The following is a 10,548-nucleotide window of genomic DNA, read 5'->3' on the forward strand; positions in this document are numbered from 1 at the left end:
TGTCTCCACCCCTCTCTCTCCTCCTCCCCTGTCTCCACCCCTCTCTCTCCTCCTCCTCCCTGTCTCCACCCCTCTCTCTCCTCCTCCTCCCCCTGTCTCCACCCCTCTCTCTCCTCCTCCTTCCCCTGTCTCCACCCCTCTCTCTCCTCCTCCTCCCCCTGTCTCCCCCCTCTCTCTCCTCCTCCTCCCCCTGTCTCCACCCCTCTCTCTCCTCCTCCTCCCTGTCTCCACCCCTCTCTCTCCTCCTCCTCCCCCTGTCTCCACCCCTCTCTCCTCCTCCTCCCTCTGTCTCCACCCTCTCTCTCCTCCTCCTCCCCCTGTCTCCACCCCTCTCTCTCCTCCTCCTCCCTGTCTCCACCCCTCTCTCTCTCCAAGTTGAGGTACGTTGAGAACCTCCTGCCATGAGGTACACGTTTTCTCTTTCTCCTCAATGCTTCCATCCAATCCAATCCACCAGAAGTAGCTTTGTGTGATTTACTTCATGTGAACCATTCCACAATGACCTGAGTGTAACTGTTGCAACACCGGTTTCGTCAGTGAAGGTGGAATGATAACTCTCCTCTCCCAGAGCAGACAACGGACTGTATTGATATCTCAGTTCCAGAGCATCTCCTGCGGCTTTACCTTTGATGATGATGATGTCCATCACTTCAGATGAAACCGGGTCGTTTCTGGTTTTTCTCCACACTTGTGCTGAAGTGACTGGTGCAGTTTTCCACTTGTCTGAAGTAGAAGATGTCTACTTGGCGTGACTCTGTCTTGACCAAAGGTAGTGGTAACCTGGAGTCCATCTGACTCTGTCTTGACCACAGGTAGTGGTAACCTGGAGTCCATCTGACTCTGTCTTGACCACAGGTAGTGGTAACCTGGAGTCCATCTGACTCTGTCTTGACCACAGGTAGTGGTAACCTGGAGTCCATCTGACTCTGTCTTGACCACAGGTAGTGGTAACCTGGAGTCCATCTGACTCTGTCTTGACCACAGGTAGTGGTAACCTGGAGTCCATCTGACTCTGTCTTGACCACAGGTAGTGGTAACCTGGAGTCCATCTGACTCTGTCTTGACCACAGGTAGTGGTAACCTGGAGTCCATCTGACTCTGTCTTGACCACAGGTAGTGGTAACCTGGAGTCCATCTGACTCTGTCTTGACCACAGGTAGTGGTAACCTGGAGTCCATCTGACTCTGTCTTGACCACAGGTAGTGGTAACCTGGAGTCCATCTGACTCTGTCTTGACCACAGGTAGTGGTAACCTGGAGTCCATCTGACTCTGTCTTGACCACAGGTAGTGGTAACCTGGAGTCCATCTGACTCTGTCTTGACCACAGGTAGTGGTAACCTGTAGTCCATCTGACTCTGTCTTGACCACAGGTAGTGGTAACCTGGAGTCCATCTGACTCTGTCTTGACCACAGGTAGTGGTAACCTGGAAAGTCCATCTGACTCTGTCTTGACCACAGGTAGTGGTAACCTGGAGTCCATCTGACTCTGTCTTGACCACAGGTAGTGGTAACCTGGAGTCCATCTGACTCTGTCTTGACCACAGGTAGTGGTAACCTGGAGTCCATCTGACTCTGTCTTGACCACAGGTAGTGGTAACCTGGAGTCCATCTGACTCTGTCTTGACCACAGGTAGTGGTAACCTGTAGTCCATCTGACTCTGTCTTGACCACAGGTAGTGGTAACCTGGAGTCCATCTGACTCTGTCTTGACCACAGGTAGTGGTAACCTGGAGTCCATCTGACTCTGTCTTGACCACAGGTAGTGGTAACCTGGAGTCCATCTGACTCTGTCTTGACCACAGGTAGTGGTAACCTGTAGTCCATCTGACTCTGTCTTGACCACAGGTAGTGGTAACCTGGAGTCCATCTGACTCTGTCTTGACCACAGGTAGTGGTAACCTGGAGTCCATCTGACTCTGTCTTGACCACAGGTAGTGGTAACCTGGAGTCCATCTGACTCTGTCTTGACCACAGGTAGTGGTAACCTAGAGTCCATCTGACTCTGTCTTGACCACAGGTAGTGTGGTAACCTGGAGTCCATCTGACTCTGTCTTGACCACAGGTAGTGGTAACCTGGAGTCCATCTGACTCTGTCTTGACCACAGGTAGTGGTAACCTGGAGTCCATCTGACTCTGTCTTGACCACAGGTAGTGGTAACCTGGAGTCCATCTGACTCTGTCTTGACCACAGGTAGTGGTAACCTGGAGTCCATCTGACTCTGTCTTGACCACAGGTAGTGGTAACCTGGAGTCCATCTGCATCACAGGGGTTTGGTGGCACCTTAATTGGGGAGGACGGGCTCGTGGTAATGGCTGGAGCGGAATTAGGGGAATGGTATCAAATACATCAAACACATGGTTTCCATGGTTTCCATGTGTTTGATGCCATTCTATTTGCTCCATTCCAGACATTATTATGAGCCGTCCTCCCCTCACCAGCCTCCACTGATCTGCATTGAAGTGCAATTCTGACTTGCTGTACTTGATGTCGTAGGTGTGAAGGCATGATATGGGACAAGACTTCTTCCACACCATAGACACTCACGCTGACCAGCTCCTGTACTTTGTTCTGACTAAAGTGTCCAAGTCAGCCTTGACTTATGGTCTGATAGCCTAAGGTACAATCTCCATACGCACCAGCTGGCCCTGTGTCAATCTCCATACTCACCAGCTGGCCCTGTGTCAATCTCCATACGCACCAGCTGGCCCTGTGTCAATCTCCATACTCACCAGCTGGCCCTGTGTTAATCTCCATACGCACCAGCTGGCCCTGTGTCAATCTCCATACTCACCAGCTGGCCCTGTGTCAATCTCCATACTCACCAGCTGGCCCTGTGTTAATCTCCATACTCACCAGCTGGCCCTGTGTCAATCTCCATACGCACAAGCTGGCCCTGTGTCAATCTCCATATGCACCAGCTGGCCCTGTGTTAATCTCTCCATACTCTACGGCTGGCCCTGTGTCAATATCCATACTCACCGGCTGTCCCTCTAGCAAGGGAGACATTGTAGTCAAGCGGCCCCCAGCAACAGTCAGGATTTTCAGTGTGACTTCCTGGTCTGATGACTCACTCACCCTCAGTGTTCTCTCCTGGTCTAATGAGTCACTCACCTCAGTGTTCTCCTGGTCTGATGAGTCACTCACCTCAGTGTTCTCCTGGTCTGATGAGTCACTCACCTCAGTGTTCTCTTGGTCTGATGAGTCACTAACCTCAGTGTTCTCCTGGTCTGATGAGTCACTCACCTCAGTGTTCTCTTGGTCTAATGAGTCACTCACCTCAGTGTTCTCCTGGTCTGATGAGTCACTCACCTCAGTGTTCTCCTGGTCTGATGAGTCACTCACCTCAGTGATCTCCTGGTCTGATGAGTCACTCACCTAAGTGTTCTCTTGGTCTAATGAGTCACTCACCTCAGTGTTCTCCTGGTCTGATGAGTCACTCCCCTCAGTGTTCTCCTGGTCTGATGAGTCACTCACCTCAGTGATCTCCTGGTCTGATGAGTCACTCACCTCAGTGTTCTCTTGGTCTGATGAGTCACTCACCTCAGTGTTCTCCTGGTCTGATGAGTCACTCACCTCAGTGTTCTCTTGGTCTGATGAGTCACTCACCTCAGTGTTCTCCTGCTCAACATTGTGAACATCTCTTTTTCATTTGTTGGAATGTCTCTGGACAATCCATGTTCTTACACCAGCATGTAGATACTTGATGTCCCACCTTGCCACATGTGACTTGATTTCCCTGTCTCTGATTTTCAGTTGAAACTCTGTGCACTTTTCCTTTTTTTGTGATCAACTTTTTATTTATTTTAAAGGAACACAGACAAGAACAAATAGCAGCAGGAATGGTTATACAGCTAGAGACACAATACTGTTAAAATATATATCAGTATATTATGGAAACTAGTTATTGCAGATAAATACAATTATAATAAACCACATATACAATCACCCACGTCAGCTGCATCAACCCACCCTCCAACCCCTCCTGGGACCACCCCAACCCACCCTCCAACCCCTCCTGGGACCACTCCAACCCACCCTCCAACCCCTCCTGGGACCACACAGAGGTTGTGATTTCTATTAAATGATGTTTTCTAGGTGGAAGGTATACCATGATGATTAGGATTGTTAGATGAACCCACTAAGTTCCTGATGAACTCAACTGGTGAGCCTCTTTAGCAGCTAGTTCCATGGACACACTGATTTCAGTGTCCTTTGACAAATTCAGATGACTTTCAGTAAAAAGTCTCTTTTGTGTAGCTTCACTCCGTAGCCCACATACTAGTCTGTCTCTAATGATGTCATTTAGAACAGCATTAAACTCAGTGTTCTGGTAGTTTCTTTAATGCAGCAACAAACGTTGTTACTGATTCTCCCTCTTCCTGATGTCTCCTGTGGAACCTGAACCGTTCAGCATTAACTAGTGGTTCTGGTGAAAAATGTCCTTTAAGAATCTCCATCATGTGATCTTCATTCACTTCACTCACCTGACGTTTCCTCCTACAGTGGGGAAAAAAAGTATTTAGTCAGCCACCAATTGTGCAAGTTCTCCCACTTAAAAAGATGAGAGAGGCCTGTAATTTTCATCATAGGTATACGTCAACTATGACAGACAAATTGAGAAAAAAAATCCAGAAAATCACATTGTAGGATTTTTAATGAATTTATTTGCAAATTATGGTGGAAATAAGTATTTGGTCACCTACAAACAAGCAAGATTTCTGGCTCTCACAGACCTGTAACTTCTTCTTTAAGAGGTTCCTCTGTCCTCCACTCGTTACCTGTATTAATGGCACCTGTTTGAACTTGTTATCAGTATAAAAGACACCTGTCCACAACCTCAAACAGTCAAACTCCAAACTCCACTATGGCCAAGACCAAAGAGCTGTCAAAGGACACCAGAAACAAAATTGTAGACCTGCACCAGGCTGGGAAGACTGAATCTGCAATAGGTAAGCAGCTTGGTTTGAAGAAATAAACTGTGGGAGCAATTATTAGGAAATGGAAGACATCCAAGACCACTGATAATCTCCCTCGATCTGGGGCTCCACGCAAGATCTCACCCCGTGGGGTCAAAATGATCACAAGAAAATCCCAGAACCACACGGGGGGACCTAGTGAATGACCTGCAGAGAGCTGGGACCAAAGTAACAAAGCCTACCATCGGTAACACACTACGCCGCCAGGGACTCAAATCCTGCAGTGCGAGACGTGTCCCCCTGCTTAAGCCAGTACATGTCCAGGCCCGTCTGAAGTTTGCTAGAGTGCATTTGGATGATCCAGAAGAGGATTGGGAGAATGTCATATGGTCAGATGAAACCAAAATATAACCTTTTGGTAAAAATTCAACTCGTCGTGTTTGGAGGACAAAGAATGCTGAGTTGCATCCAAAGAACACCATACCTACTGTGAAGCATGGGGGTGGAAACATCATGCTTGGGGCTGTTTTTCTGCAAAGGGACCAGGACGACTGATCCGTGTAAAGGAAAGAATGAATGGGGCCATGTATCGTGAGATTTTGAGTGAAAACCTCCTTCCCTCAGCAAGGGCATTGAAGATGAAACGTGGCTGGGTCTTTCAGCATGACAATGATCCCAAACACACCGCCCGGGCAATGAAGGAGTGGCGTCGTAAGAAGCATTTCAAGGTCCTGGAGTGGCCTAGCCAGTCTCCAGATCTCAACCCCATAGAAAATCTTTGGAGGGAGTTGAAAGTCCGTGTTGCCCAGCGACAGCCCCAAAACATCACTGCTCTAGAGGAGATCTGTATGGAGGAATGGGCCAAAATACCAGCAACAGTGTGTGAAAACCTTGTGAAGACTTACAGAAAACGTTTGACCTGTGTCATTGCCAACAAAGGGTATATAACAAAGAATTGAGAAACTTTTGTTATTGACCAAATACTTATTTTCCACCATCATTTGCAAATAAATTCATTAAAAATCCTACAATGTGATTTTCTGGATTTTTTTTTCTCATTTTGTCTGTCATAGTTGACGTGTACCTATGATGAAAATTACAGGCCTCTCTCATCTTTTTAAGTGGGAGAACTTGCACAATTGGTGGCTGACTAAATACTTTTTTCCCCCACTTTAAATTCGCTCATGTCCTTTAAGTATCTCCACAATATCCCCATACGTCTTATTACCTGTTCTGACTGGCTGTAGCAGGCTGCCTAGTAAATTAAATGTCTTTGGCCCCATTACACTAAAACATGGAGGCACAATGTTGTCCTCATCCATGTCAATTACAAGAACAAAATATTCAAACCGTTCTGTATATGAGCTCCACTGCTCAATACTTTAATCAAACTGTCCAATGTTTCCAACAATTCCAATAATTGTTCATTTCTCAATTAGCTCCTGATTGTCACTCACTTCAATATTGTCCTCAACCACAGCAATATTTCCCTCAGTCACGTGATCTTCATTCACTTCACTCACTGACGTTTACTCCTAAGTTCGCTCATTTAGCAGATTTAATTAAAAGGTTTGTCTTCACAGTTGAATAAATTTCCTTTCCTTTAATCATTGTATATTCCTCCTTTTTAATCACGTTGTTTTTCCCGCTCCGATGTCCGTCTCAGTCCTTTTCTGCCGTCCATGACGATGTTAACTCCAGTGGTGGAAAAAGTACCCAATTGTCATAATTGAGTAAAAGTAAAGATACCTTAATAGAAGATGACTCAACTAAAAGTGAAAGTCACCCAGTAAAATACTACTTGAGTAAAAGTCCAAAAGTATTTGGTTTTAAATATACTTAAGTATCAAAAGTAAATGTAATTGCTAAAATATACTTAAGTATCAAAAGTAAAAGTACAAGTATAAATAATTTCAAATTCCTTACATAAAGCAAACCAGACAATTTTCTTGTTTTTAAAATTTACATTCAACACTCAGACAATTTACAAACAAAGTGTCACGGTTTCGGCCGAGGCTGCCTCTCTCCCTTGTTCGGGCAGGTGTCGGCGTTCGTCGTCTCCGGAATTCTAGCTGCCACCGCTGTATGTTTCATGTTCGTTTGCTTTTGTCTGTTTGTTTCCACACCTGTTTCTGTTTAGGCTTAATTAGTGTCCTATAAGTGTCTCGTTGTGTTTGTCTAGTGTTGTATGTAATTATTTCCGTCAGTATTGTGTTTTGCTCGGTTGAGCTTATTCTCCACTGCGCTGGAGCATTTTCGCACCTGTGTGTGCACAGTTACATTTTTGTCGCACCTGTTTGTGCGCAATTACCTTTCGCCTTCGTGCGTGTTTTTTCGCTTTCGGGCTAAGTTGTCCTGGTGCCTTAGTTTGGCCAGTAATACAGCCTTTGGAACATTCAGTCTGAGTCCTGCGTTTGATTCCTACATTACACCTACAACACGCCCTGACAGAATTACACACCACCATGGAATTAGCAGGAGCCGAAGCAGCTCAGACGAGACTGGAGGTCCAGGTTCGGGACCAATAAGAGCAGATCCTGCAGATGGGGACCGCCCTGCAGGAGGTGATTTCCACCCTCCGAGGCTGGGGGTACGCCTCCACCGCCTCCCTCCCTGCCAGCACCATCGGCCAGCCCGCCCCGTCCAGCGCCGGAACCTCGAGGAGTCCGACTATCTCTCCCGAGGGCCTACGACGGAACCGCGGCTGGGTGTCAGGGATTCCTACTCCAGGTGGAGCTATACCTGGCCACAGTGCACCCGGCACCATCAGGGCATGAGAGCGTGTCCGCCCTGATCTCCTGCCTGGCCGGTAAAGCGTTGGAGTGGGCCAACGCGGAGTGGAGGAAGATCGACGCCACGACGATTACATACAACGAGTTCTCCCGCCGCTTTAAGGCGGTTTTGACCATCCCCGGGGAAAGCGGGCGGGGGAGCGTCTGGTCTTCCTCCGGCAGGGGAGGAGGAGTGCCCAGGAATTCGCTCTTGAATTCCGTGCTCTAGCGGCAGATGCAGGGTGGAATGATCGGGCCCTCATCGATCTATACCGTTGTAGCCTACGAGAGGACGTCCGTCGGGGAGCTGGCTTGTAGGGACACCAGCCTCTCTTTCGACCAGCTGGTCGACATGTCCATCAGGCTGGATAACCTACTGGCTACCCGCGGGCGTCCTGCGGAGGGTCCGTCCATTTCACCCTCCAGCGCCTCCGAGCCGTGTCCTATGGAGCTCGGGGCGCTGGCGCTAGAGAGAGGAGGAGTCGGCAGGCTAGGGGGTCCATCCATTGCACCAACTGTGGTCGGGGAGGACACACCGCTGCTAGGTGCTGGGGATGGCCTCCTAGGGGAGATGACGACAGGTCCCGCTCTGGGGATTCCTCCAGGTGAGTAGGCGCCCCACTCACCCAGAGCTCACTGTTGCCCATTTTTGTATGCCTGTAAGTTTTCCACAGGTAGCACCTCATTCCCAGCATAAGGCGCTGGTAGATTCAGGCGCGGCTGGGAATTTTATTGATAAAAAGTTGTGTTTAGAGTTAAGGGATTCCCCTTATTCCTGTTGATGTTCCTTTCCCGTTCATGCCTAGATAGTCGTCCCTTGGGTACGGGCTTAATCAGGGAGGTCACGGCGCCACTTAGGATGTGTGGCGCAGGGGGATCATCAGGAGATGATTCAGCTGTTCCTGATTGATTCCCCTGCGTATCCCGGTGGTGCTGGGCATGCCCTGGTTGAGTACCCATAACCCAGCTATTTCGTGGCAGGAGGGCTCTGATGGAGTGGTCTGCTCAGTGTGTGGGTAGATGTTTAGGCGTTTCCGTAGGGGCTACCTCGGTGGAGAGTCCAAACCAGGTGCCCGCATTGCTCGTTCCCCCTGAGTATGGGGATTTGGCTAATGCGTTTAGTAAGGCGAGGGCGACGCGGTTGCCACCCCATAGGCAGGGGGATTGTGCGATAGACCTCCAGGCAGGAGCTGCGCTTCCACGGAGCCATGTGTATCCTCTGTCTCAGGAGGAGAAGAAAGCTATGGAGATTTATATAGACGAATCTCTGAGACAAGGATACATACGGCCTTCCACTTCCCATGCGTCCTCGAGTTTCTTTTTTGTGAAGAAAAAGGACGGTGGGTTGCGCCCGTGCATCGATTACCGTGGTCTCAATCAGATTACGGTGAAGTATAGTTATCCACTCCCGCTGATTGCGACCATGACTGAGTCGTTGCATGGGGCACGTTTCTTCACGAAATTAGATCTCAGGAGCGCGTACAACTTGGTGCGGATCAGGGAGGGTGATGAATGGAAAACAGCCTTTAGTACCACCTCGGGCCATTACGAGTATCTGGTCATGCCATACGGGTTGATGAACGCTCCGTCAGTTTTCCAATCATTCGTGGATGAGATCTTCAGGGACATGCAGGGGCAGGGAGTGGTGGTGTACATTGATGACATTCTCGTGTACTCGCCTACCCGTGTCGAGCATGTGGCCCTGATGCGTAGAGTGTTGCGGAGGCTGGTGGAGCCACGACCTGTATGTGAAGGCAGAGAAGTGTCTGTTTTTCCAGGAGTCGGTCTCCTTTTGGGTTACCAATTGTCTGCGTCAGGGGTGAAGATGGAGGTAGAGCCGGGTGTCGGCCGTGCGTAATTGGCAAACACCAACCACTGTGAAGGAGGTGCAGCAGTTTTTGGGGTTTGCAAATTACTACAGGAGGTTTATCCGGGGTTTTGGACAGGTGGCAGCCCCCATCACGTCTCTGTTGAAGGGGGGTCCGGTGCGTCTGCAGTGGTCGGCCGAGGCGGACAGGGCGTTTGGAAGGCTGAAGGACCTGTTTACCTCGGCCCCGGTGCTGGCACATCCGGATCCCTCTTTGCCGTTCCAAGTAGAGGTGGACGCGTCGGAGGCCGGTTTAGGAGCCGTGCTTTCACAACGGTCTGGCGCGCCACCTAAACTCCGCCCCTGTGCTTTTTATTCTAAGAAGCTCCAGTCCGGCGGAGCGGAACTATGACGTAGGGGACAGGGAGCTGTTAGCCGTGGTACAGGCTCTAAAGGTGTGGAGGCACTGGCTTGAGGGGGGCTCAACACCCTTTCCTCATTTTGACGGACCACCGTAACCTGGAGTACATCCGGGCGGCGAGAGGCTGAACCCTCGCCAGGCAAGATGGAGTATGTTCTTGACCAGGTTTTACTTTTAAGATCACGTACATCCCTGGGTCACAGAATGGCAAGGCAGATGCGCTGTCTCGGCGGTATGACACGGAGGAGAGGTCCGTGGAGCCCACTCCCATACTGCCTGAGTCGTGTCTGGTGGCACCGGTAGTGTGGGAGGTCGATACTGAACTCGAGTGGGCGTTACGCACCGACCCTAGTCCACCACAGTGCCCGGAGGGTCGGAAGTACGTTCCGCTCGAGGTTCGGGATCGATTGATATATTGGGCTCACACGTCACCCTCCTCTGGACATCCAGGTATCGGCCGGACAGTGCACTGTCTTAGTGCCAAGTACTGGTGGCCCACGTTGGCAAGGGATGTGAGGGTTTATGATTCCTCCTGCTCGGTGTGCGCCCAGTGTAAGGCGCCTAGACATCTGCCTAGGGGTAAGTTGCTACCCCTGCCCGTTCCACAACGACCATGGTCCCACCTCTCTGT

This window comes from Coregonus clupeaformis, unplaced genomic scaffold (assembly GCF_020615455.1).
Source record: "Coregonus clupeaformis isolate EN_2021a unplaced genomic scaffold, ASM2061545v1 scaf0019, whole genome shotgun sequence".
Taxonomy (NCBI): Eukaryota; Metazoa; Chordata; class Actinopteri; order Salmoniformes; family Salmonidae; genus Coregonus; species Coregonus clupeaformis.